Genomic DNA, 19,104 nt, shown 5'->3' on the forward strand with positions numbered 1-19,104 from the left:
AAAATGTATGCAGGGAAGCTGATACCTACGGGAGTGGGACTCGTGACCAAAAACACGGTAGTAGTGTCACACAAACAATGTTGCCATCCTAATACAAATTTATAGGTTTTCAGATAGAACGTATACCATTTTATGGAATTAAAACAGTTGGCATAAAACGAAAGAAAATAAGCAAAAGTAGGTTATCATTGTTGCTAAATAAGGGAGATATGAGGCTCTAAAACTGATAAACTATGGGGTCCGTACAGAGAAATGAACAATATACAACAAGAGAAAGAAGACTGCAGGAGGGCCAAATATACAGTAGAGAGTAAACTACAGTATGCACAGCATCCAGTGACTAACGGGCTTGATACAGGATTCACCGAAAAAGGGCACATGATAGAGTTGCCGTAGAAAGAAGAAGTTCCATGAGACATTATGCGGAAATTTGAACAACAAGTCTTCCTGTACTGCAGCAACTCCAATGGCGTTTGTGTGGAATTGATGTCTCAAACCGTTCCCGAGAGCTATGAAACGAACTGTTTTGGGGTTGCAACACTGTATAAAGTGCTGTATGTCTTCCAAACCACAGAAACGAAGATGTAGCGCCTGAAAAGTGTACAGAAAACATGTGGCACGAAAGATAACAAATCTGTGACAAGAAATACATCAGAAACGATTCGCAAAAATTAATGAACTGTGATGGGTGTCAATCGAGAATATAGGAAGCGATGTGAGACAACGATAAAGATAAAACACACTGTAATCAGGTTACCAGTAATACACAGCAGGGCGAAAAATTTCAAAGTCAGACGCACTTGCCAATGGTTTCCAGTATCTCTCAACGTACCAATTATGAGAGGTATCTCCTCTCCTTCCCAAGGCCTTTGGTTTGACAAAGATAATCAATTTAGAATTGGACAATTCATATACATATTTTTTAAAAAAATATCTTCTGTCTTTCGATTGAGGATGGGAAAGAGGGGCAAATTACAACGTTGTGAAGACTTCACTTTCAATGTCCGTTGTGAATACTTTACATTTCGTGTTTTGTATCACCCACCGACAATTATTTTCGTGCGAAACAGAAACTGCGCAGTCCTGAGAGTTTAGGGAGAAACCATTCCTACTGAATACTGATCGCCAGCTCTAATTTCTAGTCGCCAATGGTGACCAGAAATTTTGCGCCCTGATATACAGGTGCAAAATATTTCAATATAATACACCAAAACATACAACAGAAAAATCACACATAGTATGTCAAAATACGTACATTTCTCGCCCTAGCCGCACACTCGACATGACATATCAAGCCCGTTAGTCACTGGATGCTGTGCATGCTGTGGTTTACTCCCTACTGTACATTTGGTCCTTGTGCAGTCTTGTTATTGTTATACATTTGTTCATTTCATTGTCTTCTTGTTGTTCACCTCAACCGTAGGTTGGTGGGCAACATGGAAATATCAAAACTTTTCTCTCGCTTGGGAGAGCTGTTTTATACTTTGATAAGACCTCTTCTTCGTAACTGCATCTAGATATTCTATCCTTGGTCTTCCTCTTCCTGGTTTTCCTTCTGCCTTTCCCTCTGTCGACACAGTGATCCAATCGGAGTGCCGAATGAGATGGCCAAACATATTGTTTCTTCTTCTTTCTATTATCTTCATGATCTGTCGTCCTTCATTAGCTTCCTTTAGTAGGTCTTCATTCCTTTTCCTTTCGGTGCATGGTATGCGCAGCATTCTGCGCCAACGCCACATTTTAAATGCATCCAACTTGGATATTTCAGCTTTTCTCAATATCCACGTCTCTGATCCGTAAAGCGCCACGCTCCATACCAGTGTCTTAATAAATCGTTTACGAACGTCCAGCGACGTATTTCTTGATGTTAATAGTCCTCTTTTTCTATAGAATGCTTGTTTAGCCTGCGCTATTCTGGAACTTACGTCTTTTTCACTTCTTCCGTCTGAGGATATTAGACTTCCTCAATAGGGGAACGTTTAACAGTTGGTCGTTCAAGTTTGAAAGTGCTTCCTGCAAAGTCCTCATAGTTCTCCGCTATCAATGCTATGTCATCTGAGCGGTCACTGCTTGGTATATGTATCATACTTTTTTGATCCAAAATACGGACGCATCAAAGCCTTAAAATGACGACGCATCAAAGATACGGTGCCCAGACACAGAATAAATATTTTGAAATTTCTTACCTAAAAATCACCTTTTTAGGTTATCACTCAATTTTTTACTGTAACACTTAAAATACTATTGAAAACTAATATGTTTTCTTTTTTTTTTTTTCATTAACACACATATGATAAATCATGCAACTAAATTACGTATATTAAATCTAACCAAAAGAACCCTGGAATGGAAAAATGAGACAAAAGATAATCTACTTTATTAATAGTAACTAAAATATGTTATATGATGAAAACACAATTCTTTTCGCCAGAGATTTTAGCGATTCCAGACTCGGAAATTTTCGGGCAGCTCCAAAACTGCCAAATACGGATATTTTCCTATTTTATGTTTTGTACAATACGGACATACAGTAACACTAATTATACGTAGCGGATAAACAAGGCATTTCCGCACCAAGTGAATATCACAACGATGATTAGCGATCAAGGGCGCCAATCCCAGGGGGGCTGGGTCCCCCCAAAGCTCATGTGAGCTCCCGCATTGTAATTATGAATATACAATATTTAACATAATTTCAATGCAATTAGTCTTAAAAATCCTCATATATGCCTTCTGCATCTGAATGCCCCCTCCCCAAAATTTCCAGAGAAATCGACGCCCTTGTTAGCGATCCACGATTAGTCAGGGTACCAATTTTCATAAATATTTAGCTGTCACGTATCCCATACGTCCCGTGTGAGAGGACGCATTGACTAACATCTAACGGCGATTTTCTGAAACTCTACGCCATGTCCATTCAAACAACATTCATTTCCTTGCTGGCAATTCCCGTGTTCCGTAATTATTACCGTCCAAAATCAAGTAATTGTTTTTGAAACACGGTGTATTATTCAGGTTTGTAATTAAATTGTTAAAAAATAGCTATTCATCAAGTTACACATTTTGTTAACACTTAGCTTAACCAATTAAATATATCAGCAGTTAATATTTAAATTGATCACCGTTAAAGAAAATCGTAACGATTAAAAATTAATCATTACTTTCTTTTACAAAAGCCTTGTAAAATTACGTTTCCAAGTTTTATAATATTTTAATTTTATTGTTTGTCAATTATTATCATTCTTGTTTGATAGTAGCAACTTTTCATAATACTAAACTAATTTCCCCATTTCCTTTAATTAACTTTACCCATTAAATTTTTCATTAACTTTGACAACTCAAGACAATTCTCACTACATAGTAATTAACATTGTAAGTTTAAATTTTAATCAATTAATTTTGGGGTTAATTATATATAATTTCAATAAGTTAAATCTTTATTTGAGGAACAGATTTAATTATCACTTTGTGTTTTACTCTTGGAAAAGGAAGGCGGAAAAATATTTTATAAAGTAAAGTATGTAATTGCAATATATGACATCCATTGTATGTATGTGCTTAGCTGTGTGTTCTAAGTCATTAATTACATAAATAGGTTAAGCTCGTTATGCATACAGTGAACAGATATATTTTTACCCTTCCTACGAAGATCTATATATAAAACTACATAAACTTTCTATATATAAAACTACATGAACTGGCATAAAATAAAGGATTGCTTCCAGTTGACGTGGAAAGTTGAAATTTGGCACAATTGTAGATTTTTGGGACAGGAAAATTGACGAAAGTAAATATTTTTAATTTTCAGGGAGTATAAAGGAGCGATGAAGAAATTATCCATGTTATTTAAATGGGCTTTAAAAAAAAAAACGTATAATCTCATATTTTAGGTATTTGGAATTGGAATAAAAACTTGAAATTCGGTATGCTTGTACGTTTTCGATATCGTTACCTAAGTAAATCACTAAAAATAAAAAATCTAACTTTAGAGTGGTTTTATAGAGAACTGAAAAATCATTCCCATGTTATTATATGGGATATCTTCTACACCTCAAAATGTTTAGACACTTCTGGCAGGATCAGAACGATGAAATTTGGCATGATTGTAGCCTTCCGGTACTAACCCACAAGAAAATTGCCAAAAGTGATTATTTTTAGTTTTTAAAGGGTCTAATGGGGGAATGAAGAAATTCCCATGTTATTTAAATGGGTGTTATTTGGGATACAAAATCTTATCTTTTAGATAGTTGAAGTAGTAAAAGAAATTTGAAATTCCATACAATTGTGAGTTCGAAAGGTACGAGCTCTTAGGCCGAGCAAATGCGGGGGTCTGGGGGCGAAACCCCCAGCTAGCCGAAGGCTAGTCTATACATGAAGTGCTTCCAAATCATTAATTTCTGGAAGTTTTTGGATAACTAATTTTGCATTACGCAACTACGTCACGAACGGATTGACTGAGATTCAGCACAATGAAATACAGTAGACTTCCATTAGTCCGGCATCCAAAAATTCGGAACGCTCAATGATCTGGCACCGGCATAGTAAAGCTTTCTTTCTTCTTTATCCAATTTATTGTAAGCCTACAACACGATAGTAATTCTGTACCAGTCTCTATTCTTTAATATATAGAATTAAAATTAAGTTTTGACTGTGTTTGAATTTAAATTATCTTTTTTTTTTTTTTTTTTTTTTGTAAACAATATTTACTGTCAAACAATGTTATAGCTGCATTAGGATTAGGATTAGGAATTACATTTCTGGACGTAGCTAACAACTAGAACGTAGCTAACAACTTATAAGAACTGTGAAGTAAGAATTTATTTTATCTTAAGTGCTCTATGACTGACTTCAATACTTGAATTAAGGAGTTTGATGTAATAAGCGCGTAAGCGAGGTTACGCCCTTTTTGCATGAAACGCATTTGTGGCTTTTACCATGCTTGTTTAGCCTCCATTTCAATTCAATATCGGAATAAAATGCTGCATATTACATTGTTTTATGTAAGTATAAAACACTACTTAAATTTTCAACATCGTTTTTCTCCAACTGCACGTTTCAGACTTACGCCCTTATTGCATAAAACTCCTCAATTGAAATGTAACTATGGCGAAATTGTTCAATGGATTGGAACCAAGAACAAGCAGGGACTAGGCAATCTCTGTGAGTATTTCATTTCATCGTACCTAAGGTTAGTGTGGATAAAATTGGTTGTATACACAATACTAAGAATAGTACATGCAACACTACACAACACTACTTTCAGTTATTAACATTCATTAAATATTCACTTAAAACATTACGTTCTATTTTGTATGTGACTGCGAGATTATGACCTCAGGATTGTAATTCTGTGCCGCGGCATCCAAATGTTTGAGAAACACATACGGTAGATAGTCATTACTAGTGCAACTCACATTATGCTTTATTTTTTGCTAAATTATACTTTTTATTTTTTCCAAATAATGCTTTATTGTTAATTTCAATCATTGAGTATATTCAATCATCATAAATCATGTAAATTGTATAATTTTACTATAGATTAAATATTCTAAATATCTTGATTTATTTATTAATATTTTACGCAACCAGTTTGTTTCATATTTAATGAACTTTCTACTTAATGCACTTGTAAAGAGATATGGTAAGAAAAAGTATACCTATATGCGATTCTGTATTCAAAACATTCTTCATGAACATAGTCAAAGTGGTTGTCAGCCTCCTAGGATGTCTCTACTTCCGTCTTATTGTGTGTTATAGAAGAAAAATCTCGTTTAGTTCTTTACCAGGAGGTAATGTGCCTAAGATCGATGACACATTCCCGCGCTGGATGGCGATGTTGATACGTTGGAAAAGGAATGCAGTAGCTCGGGGTCACCAGTTTTGATTGCTATTCGATGACCAACTTCATTAATGAAATTAGATCCTTCGTGACCCCAAGACCCACTGGTTTCTATTGCTACTGTTACAAACCAATATTTGTCCAATAGGTTTGAGTATTTTAGTCTTTTGTCTGATTCTCTGTGAGCGGCGACGAGACCTGCCTGAATTGAAGAGTGGGATAAGTTGGAAGGAGCAAACGTATCGGAACATGTGAAATCCCAGACTAGTGCCTTTCCATTTTTCCACGGTACCAGAGTCATGCCATCAGGCCTTTTACCATCAGAGCGGCAACAAGCATTTGGTTCTTTTATTGAAGGAACTCCCGCTGAAACGAGGGCTCTACAAATAGTGTCGTTTACAATATGATGTCGAGCTTGTCTTCCCGCACTTTTTTTTACACGAAAGACCATGTAATCCTTTATTATCAACATATTGCTTGCAAGCAGGACAAAAGTGAGGCTCACAAATATTAGCACCTAAGCGCAGAGCTGTAGCAATACGAAAGCTCTCATTAGAAAGGTGTAGGCCGAGTGTGTGAGAAGGTAGGGCTTGAAGCCATGCTCCGTTTTTAGAGGAGGAGACAGCTAACAGCCTGGCTTTGTCATCTGGGTTATTGGTTGATGATAGGAGTGAAGATAAATGAAGCTTGACTATAGGTTCATCCCAAACAGACTGAACATGTCTTTTGTCGTTAGGTGGGGGATCCATTAGTGAAGCTCGTAGTAAATAATAAGCGGAGTGTGCAGAAAGCTTTGATAATTGAGAAAAGAAGAATTCTAATTTTGATATCTTGTCCAATAAAATTTTGCTCCTTGATTCGGTAGAGATGGCAGTCCCTAAAAGTTCCGCATTGGTAGGAGATAAGAGTTTGATACTAGGTGCTACTTCATTAAACCTTTCATAAAGGTAATGGATTTCATCAACTCTGGCGCTCAGAAAACTCACTTCACATTTGGCAGAGTTAAGAAACAATCCAATAGATGAAGCTTCTAGACGAATTTTATTAAAAGCGCATAATACTACGTCGATATTTCCAGCTATGGTACCGTCGTCTAAGTACCAGATATTTAAATCTGTGTTAATATCCTTAACAATGTGATGGATGGTTAGGGCGAACAGTGCTGGTCCAAGTAAATATAAACTCTTGGAAGTCATAGCTAATACCGGTAAATTTGGGAGTGGTAGCAACATTACTTTACAGATTTTACTTTGTTGCTCAAAATCGTTAAAGACCCGAAAGATATTGTCAAGCTGTCCGATGTTTATTTTGGAACAAATATGTTATAACTAATGTTTAAGAAAATATGTCGTACTTTTTATCATGTAACTTTAGTTTTGGTTAATGGTTGTCAAAATAAATACAAAGATTTTTTTTTTTGGTATATTTATGTCCTTTCTAAATATAAAAGGTCCTTGGAAATAAAAAGAATAAAACCTATATGCGATTTTGGGTTAAAATATGTCACTAAAACGCGCGCACAATTTGTTACCCCGTACACTTCTTTCTTAAAACAAGAGGAAAAAACAGAAAATGAAAAGGAGAAAAATGAACTGAAGAACGATTAGGATTTTTAAAAAAAGTAAAAAAGAACAATGTAAGGTAATACTACCATAAATAAAATAACAATTGTGAATTCTTGTAAAAGGCGACTAGTGCCTCCTTAGCTCAGCGGTTAGAGCACTGGTCTTGTAAACCAGCGGTCGGAGTTCAATTCTCCCAGGGGCCTACTGTTTTTCATTTTTTAACAACACACTTGATATCCCATGTGGAGTTGTATAGTTTGTTAAAAATTACACAATAAATTTCTAAAAGTATAATGGCAATGTAGATTGAATTCTATGGTGTTACGTCACTTCGTGAGGACAACAGTGATGTCGGAACAAACAACTTTTGTAAACAACGACTCTTTTCCCTTGATGCTTCTCATCTTATTTGACAAAATCGCACAGAGTATGCAACTTTACATTGCAAACGTTCAGGATAAAAGTAACAAAAATATTAAGTTCAATATAACCTTAATTCCGTATTATCATTTCTCGCTTAAGGAAAAACAAAAAATGTTCAAAGGTGAGCCCTAGTTCACATCAGAGGTAGGCCTAGCTAAGACTTTTTGGTTCCAGAACTACTTTTTATTTCAGAAAATACTATCGGTCTACCAATCTTAATATAGAACAGTGGTGTCCAATTATAAGAAACCCAAGCGCCATGGCTTATCGTTTTTACTAATAAGACGGACGGTAACAGCTTAAAAAAAAAAAAAAAAAAAAAAAAGCTACAACGTGTTGCGGTTCCCTAACAGAAACTTGGCCTCTACCTACAATCCAGAGTGCGAAAAAAAAGATAAAAAAAAAAAGACTGCCAACTTTAAAGAAAATAGATTTTGTTACATTACGGGTACTAAGAATGAATAGAAAATACTTAGGTTTAAACATTTTATAACGCAAAACATTTAATAATTAAATTAATTGCAGAATATAGAGGTTTTTACTTAAATCTATATTTATTCTTTCTTAAATGAAATGAAATGAAATTTTTGAGTTTTACGTCCCACGGTTATGCCGGTTAGGCTATAGGAGACGGTGATGATGAGTAATAAATGAAATGGGGGAATGAAGAAAGTGGGAGGAAACGGGAGAACCCCGAGGAAACCCACGCACACGGTGTTTGTCCACCACAAAGTTCACTTGGCGGTGGGTCGGATCGATCCCGGGACCCCAAGCACTAGAGGTGAACGCTCTACCACTGAGCCACCGCGCCCCCCATTATTCTTTCTTAACATATACAAAGTGAACAATGTGCTTTACTGCGATTTCTCACATTGGAATTGGTAGTGCAAGAACAGATCATCGCAAGCACTGGTCCCAAGCTGGAACGCTATAAAATCCCTTCTCGAGAGGCAGAAAATCGCATTTTCCATATGGATTTTCCACATTGTACTATTATTGTTAACAATAATAATAAAATGTCGAAATTTCTGGGTGAATTATCAATAATTTTGATCTAGAACGTTTATAAAATAAATGCACTGACTTGTACCATCACCTTATACTGAGCCAATGATGCTAGAAAAGTTTTATTCTCCATACATTTCGTATGGAATCTTTTCAAATTGATTGTTTCTCTATTGGTATAAAATATTTTACTTTCTTTCTTTCATTAGTTCATCCTTTTTTTTTTTTAATTTTTCAAATGTATGGTGAAAAATCCCATTTTTGTTGCCAACTCAACGAATATTCCCTTTATCCTATTCCCAATAATTAATCTCAAAACATCCCACAAAATGGGTTTATTTCCACGGGTTGGCACCACTGATCGCAAGCTTCACTCGTGACTTGAATATCGATTAGTAGACTCTTGTCGACAGAGTGGCCATCTCTGGTTTATATATTAATCGATAGATCATCTATCGAGCGGAACAAAATGAGTTGTTCGAGGGTATAATAATTGATAAAGTCACAGAAACTTGCACTGAATCATGTGAAAATACCAATATAAATAGTGAAGATCTTAGCATAGACCAGGCTGTTGAGTTGTTCATTCACTTTTATTATCAAACAATACTTTAAATGTGTATGTATATCTGTTGAAAAACTAATTTTTAAGAAGTTAAAAGAAAATGGCGTTCATTGCTAATAATTCTTAGCTTTTATTCTACTGGCACATTTATTTATTTATCACATTATTAAGTATTCTGTCTTTTCGCAGGTCCTGGGACTAATGAGGATTATGTTTTCAATTTTAGATTTGGGCCTGGAAATGTTTCTTCCACTTTGTCGATCTTTCTCTTCCTCTTTTAACTCCCAATATTTTCTCCTATCTTTCAAATCAACGATCAGCTGTGTTCTTCTTCCTATTTCTCTCTTTCGTTCCATCTTTCCTTCTATGGCGGCATGAAGAAGACAATTTTCCGCAAGATGTATCCAATCCAATTGGCCTTCCTACCAACGATGCTTGTTAGAAGTGTCCTCTTCTCTCCTATCCGTTTTAAAACATCTTCGTTTGTTGCTCTCTCTGTTCATTTTATCTTCTTCATTTTCCTCCAACTCCACATTTCGAAGCTCTCCAAATATTTCTTCTCTAACTTCCGTAACGTCTAAGTCTCTGAACCATATATTCCAATGCTTCATACATACTGTAGCACTTGACCAACTTCTTAAGTCCAATATTAAGGTTGCTACTTAAGAACAATCTTTTCTTTTTGAATGTTTCTTTGGCTATGGCTTTTTTTGGCCTGATCTGTGTCCTAATTTATTAATTTATATTTTAAAAAAGTCAATTGATTGACGAAATGGTAAAACAAAAAGTATAGTGTAAAGTAATTTCAGCATGAATAACAAAATGAAGAACAAGCATCGTCTCCTTAGTTCAGCGATTAGTAGTCTTTTTATCAAGAGGTGCAGGGTTCGATTACCTCAATTGGCTGTATTTTCTTCTGAACCCAAATCTCATACGATGAGAAAACACAGACATCCTTCGATTTTCCTTAATCTGTCATCGATCCTTTGATCGATTTTTCTTCATTTGTCATACTATGAACACCGCTGCCTTCAAAGGTTCCTTATATACTCTAATAGGGACGAATGCAGGGAGTGGATCTCGGGGGGTCCGACCCCCAAAATACCGACTTTTCTGTAAATGTAGTCTAATTTTAGGAGTAATTTTACAAATTTTAATATAATTTATTCTCATATTGAATTTGAACACCTCCGATAAGCTTTGTACCCCCCGAAATTTATTCCTGCGTACATCTCTGTACTCTACTATAACTGAACTGTGTTATATTACTAAATATTATTCACAAGTAGACATCGGATTTTTATGCAAATGTAAGCCTATATTTTGTTTGCTTATATGGATCTCTGTGAAACTCAGTACAGGTTCCTAACAACAATAACACTGCTCGAATTTGAAGTTTTATAATGCATATAAATGCATATTTTAAATGATAAAGCATATATCAGTGCTTAAGAACATATTCAGCATATTCTATAAGTTTTATTTCAGATGTAGGCCTATAGCACAGGCTTGTATCGAGGGGGGTCTAGGGGACCGGCCCCCCTACATTTTTGCTGGCCCCTCCTAAAATTTTCACGGTAGGCTTGCAAATGAACTATAATATAGAGATGAAATATAATATGGTGATGAAATATAATATGGTTGGATCGCCCCCCCCCTAACTTTAGGCGGGCCGCCACTACATTTTTTGGCTGGCTACAGGCCTGCTATAGCATGAAATAAATCCAATATTATGAATTTTCAATGCATTTACATGTCTATGAAACAAAATGGCTTTTTGCATCGGAGGATGGAAGAATGTTTCGGACAATCGTATCCACACCAATTCAGAAAAAAGAGACGCGAGAAATCTGTTCAGTGAATGCTTAGCTCTAGTTTATGAAGTTTGGGACGAGCTCCAGTCAGTTATTAGCAAATTCTACACTCTGCGTAAGAGCAATTGACGGATGTTATTGCCAGAACTCTGACTACAAAACAACTGAAGCCATTGAAAAATACCTTCAAGTAATAAATTTTAATTTGCCAGAAAATATAGGTACCGAACTTGCTTCTCTCCAAGGACACCCATGTTGTGGTTTCCACGGAAAGGGGGGGGGGGGGGCAAGTATAACCGACGTTTCAAAAATAGTTTCAAATTTTGCTTTAACTAAAGTAAAATTCTATTGGATTTTCGATATTCTGAAGTACAATTTCCTCTAGGGGGGAAAGCGCCCCACCTTTCCCCCCCTGATGGGCGTCCATGCTTCTCTATATAAATATTGTTCGATAACAGGCCATTTTCTGGCTAAAATTTCACAAACTGATGTCAAAATATGAAGAGAAGCATCTTGTGATACACTGCAAGTCTAATTGTGGGAAAGAGTAAATCCTTAAGAACAAAAACTTTATTTTATATTTTAAACTTCGTCACAACTTCGCTACATGTTTGAAAATGACCTCTTTTATTGTATTATTAGTGCATATTTTAACACATTTCACAGCATAGTTGCATGCATATTTCATGAATTTTAAGTGCAAAAAAATCCAATGTCTATTCATAAGATACAAACTAATAAGCAGATAATAATTAAAGGAGCAGTTCGACTTAAAAACAAGTTTGATGCAATAGAAAGAGAAACAAAAAATAAGAGACCCGTATTTTTTTATATCTTGATAGGCCGTCTCGTTCAGCTTCTACAGGCATTTGTTTTTGATGAATCGTAAATGATGACGTCATGGGTGGGATACGCGAGAAACACAATGTGAGTCAGCAACCACTTCCTTGTACGCAACTGTTAAACCTTTAATAGTGCATTGGATTTAATAGATTGTGTTTTGGATTTCTTAGCAGTCTTGCTCTTGTGTTGAATTCTTGAGAGAAGTTTTTGTTAGTTGTTTTTCTTATAGCATTAGTATAAAAAAAGAGTAGAGAGAGAGCAATAATTACGTTTGTTGTGCGAAACAGTGTTTCTTCCAGACATGTTTTCTTCCGGGTGGCACCGTCTCCCGGAGTTCTGAGAGATTCCTCCGGAGGAGACCAAAATAATACGTCTATAATGTAATAAATATAATAGTACTGTGTAAAAATTATGTGCCTCTTCGAATACTAAGTGTCCCAAACACTAGTGTGAAGTAGAAAACACGTGTTACTACAGCGCGTGCTGTGTCTGTGAAGTGAAGTAGAAATGCCTAACACCTGCTGTGTTTTCGATTGTAATTCTTGTGCAATTGAAGCTGAGGACGTAAAGTATCTTTTCTTACGTTTCTAAGTCGTGAGAAATCACCAGATCAATATAAATTATGGCCCAAGAAAATCAATGGGAAAAAATGTACCAAATAAAATCACTCGTGTTCCAAACATCTTGAAGAGCCTGCCTTCGAGAAGTCAAGTTTACTGAAAGAAAAGTTAATGCCAGTGGCGGATCTAGGCTGGGGCCGGGGGCCTAGACCCCCCAGTTTTTGAGTGACAAAATTGATTTTAGCTATTGTTTAGATATTTTTGAAAGTTTATAGTAAACATGATATACCTATCATAGTCTGGGTTCTGACTCCCCCCTGAGATTTTACCGTCTAGATCCACTTCTGGCTAATGCCAGGAGAATTATTTACACGCAAACTGAGGAAGAATGCTGTTCCAAGTATATTATTGAAAGGTTTAAAATCCGAGCCATTGAACAAGCACTGATCTATGTCCAGTTACCAACGTACAAATATCGTACAAGACGCAATCGACGGTTGTAGTCAAGACGAGGCATTAGAGGGTAATAGAGACGATGTCATTCATGATTCTGAAGATACTGCTTTAGAAATAAGCTATACAAAGTGAATTATGGAGTGAAACATACCGGCTTGTAGAAGGAATCAGTGACGATGACTGTTCCTCAAGACATTGATCCATCGTTTAATTTCTCTGTATCATGTGACAATGTTGATGAAACGGGTGATGAGAGTTGTTCCGCGGACAGCTATGAGAATAAAAGAAATTTAACCGGTGAAGTGTTTTTCGTATTCTGGCAAACTTTACAGATGTTATTTCATGTTTGCCTCATATGTTGCGCTCCTGTACATACCTTGAAGCACAAAATTATAGGGTCAGCGTTAAAAATTGCAACAAAACGTGAAAATGAACATACTTATGTTTGGGAATCGGAAGAATGATTAAAGAAAAGGTACTTAGGTGTTGCAGCAATCTCGTCCGCCATCTATTTACATATTGGTTTCGATTTTTTTTTTTTAACGCTCAACTCATGCTTTATAGGATACGTTTTACAATATTATAAAAACGTTTGTACAGCCCACCATCAGATATCATTTTCTACATGCAGATGATATTTGTAAGTCTTTGCAATCAGTTCTGGAAAAGGAAACGGCACTTAGAACGTGCCACCGCACCTCTCACAAACGAAATGCTTGGCACTGTGTAGTTTGTAAGCCTGCTCTTGCTCCTTGCCCACCTATGACGTCATCACAAAATCTTTCTTCCTCTGTTACTCGCTAATGACTGAGCGTATCGCGATCAAACAAACACCATTCCTTTTAAAATTTTCAACTCTACAAATGGAAATAAATTGTAAAAATGCATTTCTAAGTCGAACTGCTCCTTTAACTACTGCATCCTAAATTTTAATGTTACAATATACACAGGGCGGGGTCTAACATATGTGCAACACGTGCATTTGCACGGCGCGGGAAGTTTCGAGAGAGTAAAATTTAGCATAACTATGCTATTGTTTAAAATAAATATTTCTTGTTGAGACAGAATTCATAATGATGGTAGTAAAATTTATTAACCTGACCTTCTATTGAATATCACATTTATAAACCATGTTTAGGTCGAATTAGTTTAAGGTCATATGATCAGTGTTAAGGCAAATGGTCAAACAAATTCAGGCATGAATTGCTTGATTGTTGTCAAATAAAAGAATTCAATTCTCGAACAAGTAGAAAACACTGTTATCCATTAAGTTAGTTATCACAGTTTTGATATGAAAACTAGTCTTGTCTGTCACAAACAAGCTCCTTATCACTGAGGGTGAAAACAAGATTAAAAAAAGAAAAAAACAGACGTAGAAGGAAAATCAAGAAATCAGGATAAAAGAACTAGTTGCACTGGAATTGTAACTGGTATATTGAGATTGAAGCTCGATATTGAATTCTATAAAAAGGATTATCATCTTTCTTCTGTAGGCGTGTTTGCTTTCTCTTTCAATAACATAATATATTAATATTTAAAGAAAAAACAGACGCAACGAGATTGTATTTGTAGTGTTTAGGCCTTTCTGAGTGCGAGTGCACTTTCCTCCCTTCCATTCTTCATTATAGCATACTTAAAATTGTGGCTTTTAAGATCTTCCTTTCTGGAGAAAGGGTTGCGGCAAATGATGCTATTGCACGGGGTGGTAAATTGCCTGGGGCCGGCCCTGATATACAATAGTTTTTGCTTCAAAATTAATTTATTTTGTGTACGTTAGACATGTTTTCAAAGAAACGATGGTTGCAAACATAGACAAGTTTCTCTATATATGAAATTGCTACACGGTTGTTTTCTACTCCATTCACAAGGGTCAAACATATATAACACAAAAGAAAAAGGTTAACTTTCCGTTTTTTATATATATAGGCCTATATATATACAAAAAAAACATCGGAACTTTCACCTACGCGCGCATTAAGTATACATTCATACATAGTCTATGCATGCATAAATGTATTACAATTTGCTCACTTCCCGCACACGAATTGTGTCGACCAGGTCATAACCTATCCAGAGTGAGTGCCAGGATTACAAGAAGAAACAATCCAGAGCAGGTTCGTTGCCAATGGCAAAGCCATTTCTCCACCATCTTCCTATCTTGGAAAAAGATTCATTTTAGGCGCTACAAAAACCTGAGAAACTAGATACCACATGTAAGTTGTATCAGCGTTGCCAGACATAAAATAAAGTTAGCATTCTTGAATAAAAATAAAAATAAATGGAGATGACAATTAATAATCTTTTTCCAGGCATACTTCCAGAAGGTCTTTTCCCACTCCCACCTCCTCGGAAAGACCAACAGCTCCTCCCTCGGAGCTAAGATAATTTAAATTACGATTATAAATGTCACTCTTGTGCAAGATACATTGGCTTCAGCAAATAGTGTCCTAATACAGCCTCCTCACATCTTTATTTTTCTCCTCTCTGGACAAAATTTTCTGCAAGAAAACCTGATTCTTGAACTACTGGGAGACATGAACGGAGTTAAGAATTGTCTTCTAGGGAGGGGAAGACCTTTTGGTCGGTTTCGAGCCTGTGGAATACTTCCTAAACGAGTGTAAAGTTAATATGAATATTTTTATTTTTTGTCAAAAAGTTGGAAGGACAATGACCCCCTCATAGCTCCGCCCATGCTGGGAGGACTTGCTATAAACTAAGAAGTTCCAGGTACCACAGTGCTCGGCTGACCACTTCCGTTGCTATTATCAGTTTTAATACTGTCCATCAACTGTAGCCTCCTTCACTCTTCCTGCTCTTTCTTACTACTGTACCTTCTAGCATGTCTCACATGATACGGTTTCTTCTCAATAATGTCCCAACCAGCTAATTAATGGAAAGATTTATAACATTTTCTATTTTCCACAGACAAAATCAAAACTAAGCACTGTTGATTCCACTACATAACACCGAAATTCAAACAAAACACTATTTAGTATTATCAGAATTGTTGTTTTTAGGGGGGGGGGTCAGTGGATCAGTGGTAGAGTGTTCACTTTCGATACATGAGGTCCTTGGTCCCAGCTCGCGCCAAGTGAACTTTGTAGTGGACAAACGGGTTGTGTGTGTGGGTTTCCTCGGGATTCTCCTGTTTCCTTCCACTTTCTTCATTCCACCATCATCACTGTCTCCTTCGGCATAGCCGGCATAATCAGTGGACGTAAAACTTAAAAATTTCATTTTCAAAACTGTTTTTGCTTATTCTGGATCTTGCGACTTCTTATTAAATTTTCTTAGTAGTCGATTTTAGTTCTGTTGAAAGTAGTTTCCTTTTCCCAATGCTTTTCTTATACTATCTTTTAATATGTTTTCAACCTGTCGAAAATTTGTTTATTACAAATAATTTCCTTTATGTCCAATTCCTTGAGTCTGTTTGTTTCAATTTTAATTTCTTCCGATTCTATAAAGTTATCACAATACTGTCAAAATATATCTATAAAGTTATCACAATACCCAGAATATATTTTGGGTCCTGAGCTCTCCTCACTTACACGTGTCGTTATTATCGACATTTATGTTAACCTTTTAATAACTGGGACTTAAAGGAGTCATGCTCCGAAAGATTTTCTACCAAACTCCCCTGAAAACATTTTACGAGTCTATTTCTTAAACTCGTATTCAAAGACCAGATGGCTAACACAAATAGTAAATTAGGTCATCTCATTCGAGATGGCGAAATTGAACAGAATGAGTTTTCTCAGTAAGTATAACTTTACGTAGTCCCTTTAATAGCCGTAAATAAGGTACACGTGCGTTCCGTTTAAATAGGATTGTTTCAGTTTAAGACTTTTGTCTCGACTTTCAAACAGCTTCCTCTCTGCTGGTCTAGTGACTAGCGCACTCGCCTTTGGTGCACGTTGTCCTGGCTGATTCCCGTTAGGAGGAGAATTTTAATATTGAAACGCATTACAGTGAGCCGAATTCCAGTTCAAACTGTAGATCTGCGTCTCATGCAGTTAAACTTCAACAATCACAGCTATTTTCAAATAAATAACAACTGGATATATACTATGAAAAGTTACATGGCGAAAAAGTGCGACTGGACGAAGACTGTAACGAAGATTTCCAGATTACTGTGATGAAATGCTAACCAGTATGCTACCCTATCCTGCTCCCAGAATTATTTCTCGATATTTAATTAAATTTACACCTATAGAGGATAAGATAAGAAGTCAGGTGCACACCCAGAAATTTTTGTTGGGGGGGGGGGGGGGGTCCAAGCTTCGGGTGTGTTCAATACTACAAACAACTACGTCTATGTAGTATCAAATGGGTAGTATTCTGCACCCGAAAAGACTACAAGTAATTGAAAAAAATCCACTTATATTTTCAGAAAAAAATACAGACTACATTGTTTTTATAAAAGATAGAATACAGATGAAGTGTAACATCAAATTTTCATGCTAGATCAATCATTTCCCTACTAAATAAATATTGCTTTATTGAGGAAACGTACGTTGAGTTACAAAGTTTTGGGAGGGGTCCGGGCCCAGTGGACCCTTCCATGGGTACGTCTCTGGGAAAAAAAATCGGTTGAAGCCTCTGTTTCTCACAAACTATCATACATAAGTTGATAATTAATATATAGACAACGGATAGTTGAATACAGAGTTTCTGGTCTGAATGGTTGAACAACGACCTCACGAATAGAAATATGAGATTGGTTTTGGTGTAATTGTTAGTGCTATGGTCTGGTAAGTAGGAGACTCGCTTTCGATTCCCGGGCCATCCGCTAACCTCACTTTCATGGAATCGAAGTCTTGCTCAGGGAATAGTCTCTTTTTTTGTTTCGCTCTCTTGCAAGACGACAGTGCACAGTACAGTTTAATGACACACGCACCCCAAATTATGATTTAACATTTAAACTATTTTTTTTTTTAATTTAATTGTAATATATCTTTCAAAGATAAGACATACTCAGTGAATAGACGATATCGAGCTGAACAGGATGAGATATATTTGACGGTAAATTTTCATGCGTAGTTTTTGAGAAAATCGACAAAATTTAATTTTTATGGTCCTAAAATCTTTGTCGTTCGTTCCTAATAATAATTAATAGCTTTTGTTCTGTTGGAACAGATTATTATTGTAAAAGAAACCCACTATTAACTAGCAAATTGTATATATATATATATAAATATATATATATATATATATATATATATATATATATATATATATATATATATATATATATATATATATATATATATTGCTATTTCCTACCAGCCATAAATATACAGGGCCGACTCTACGGTAGTGCAACACATTCACTTGCACGGGTCGGCAAAATCTGTCACAACTCCTATATTATTTAAAATAAAGTTCTTGTTGGAAACAGACTTCAGGGTGATAATAGTTAAATTTACAAAGCTGACCTTCTATTTGAATACTACATTCATAAATCATATTTAGGTTGCATTAGTTTAAGGTCACATGGACAGTACTAAAACAAATGATCAAACGAATCCCAGCATAAATTGCTTGATTGTTGTCATATACAAGAACTGAATTCTCGAATAGTAGCAAACACCTGTTACTATTTACTTACTTCTCACAGTTCGATACGAAAACTAGTCTTGTCTTTGTCAGAAACAAGTTCCTTATCATTGAAGGTGGGAGCAAGTTTTTTAAAAAAAAAAAAAAAAATTTTAACAGACGTAGAAAGAAAACCAAGAAATAAAGAAGAAAAAGGCTGGTTGTACTGGATATGTTGAGAATGAAGCTCGATATTAAATTCTATAGAAACGATTACCATCTTTCTTCTGCAGGTGTGTTTGCTTTATCTTTCACTTACATAATAGATTATTATTTAAAGAAACAAGTAGACACAAAGAGATCGTATTTGTAGTGTTTAGGTCTTTCTGAGTGCGAGTAGTTCTTCCTTTTCCTTCGTTGTCTATGATTGGGTAGCACACTTATACTCGTGGCTTTTAAGATTTGTTCTTTCTGGACCTAGGAGGGGGGACGACAAGTG

At 35.8% G+C, this 19,104-nt stretch overlaps 1 protein-coding gene and 1 non-coding gene across 11 annotated transcripts in view; one reads left to right on the plus strand and one right to left on the minus strand.

The window, feature by feature from the left end:
* LOC145671318 (dual oxidase maturation factor 1-like) overlaps positions 1-19,104 on the minus strand; it is a 712,486-nt gene that overhangs the window by 43,379 nt on the left and 650,003 nt on the right. The gene's annotated exons all lie outside the window — the stretch shown is intronic.
* TRNAT-UGU (transfer RNA threonine (anticodon UGU)) lies at positions 7,536-7,607 on the plus strand. The gene has a single exon. It is a non-coding gene; the product is annotated as a tRNA-Thr (tRNA).

The sequence above is a fragment of the Thermobia domestica genome, chromosome 15 (genome assembly GCF_964235325.1).
Source record: "Thermobia domestica chromosome 15, izTheDome1.hap1.1, whole genome shotgun sequence".
Taxonomy (NCBI): domain Eukaryota; kingdom Metazoa; phylum Arthropoda; class Insecta; order Zygentoma; family Lepismatidae; genus Thermobia; species Thermobia domestica.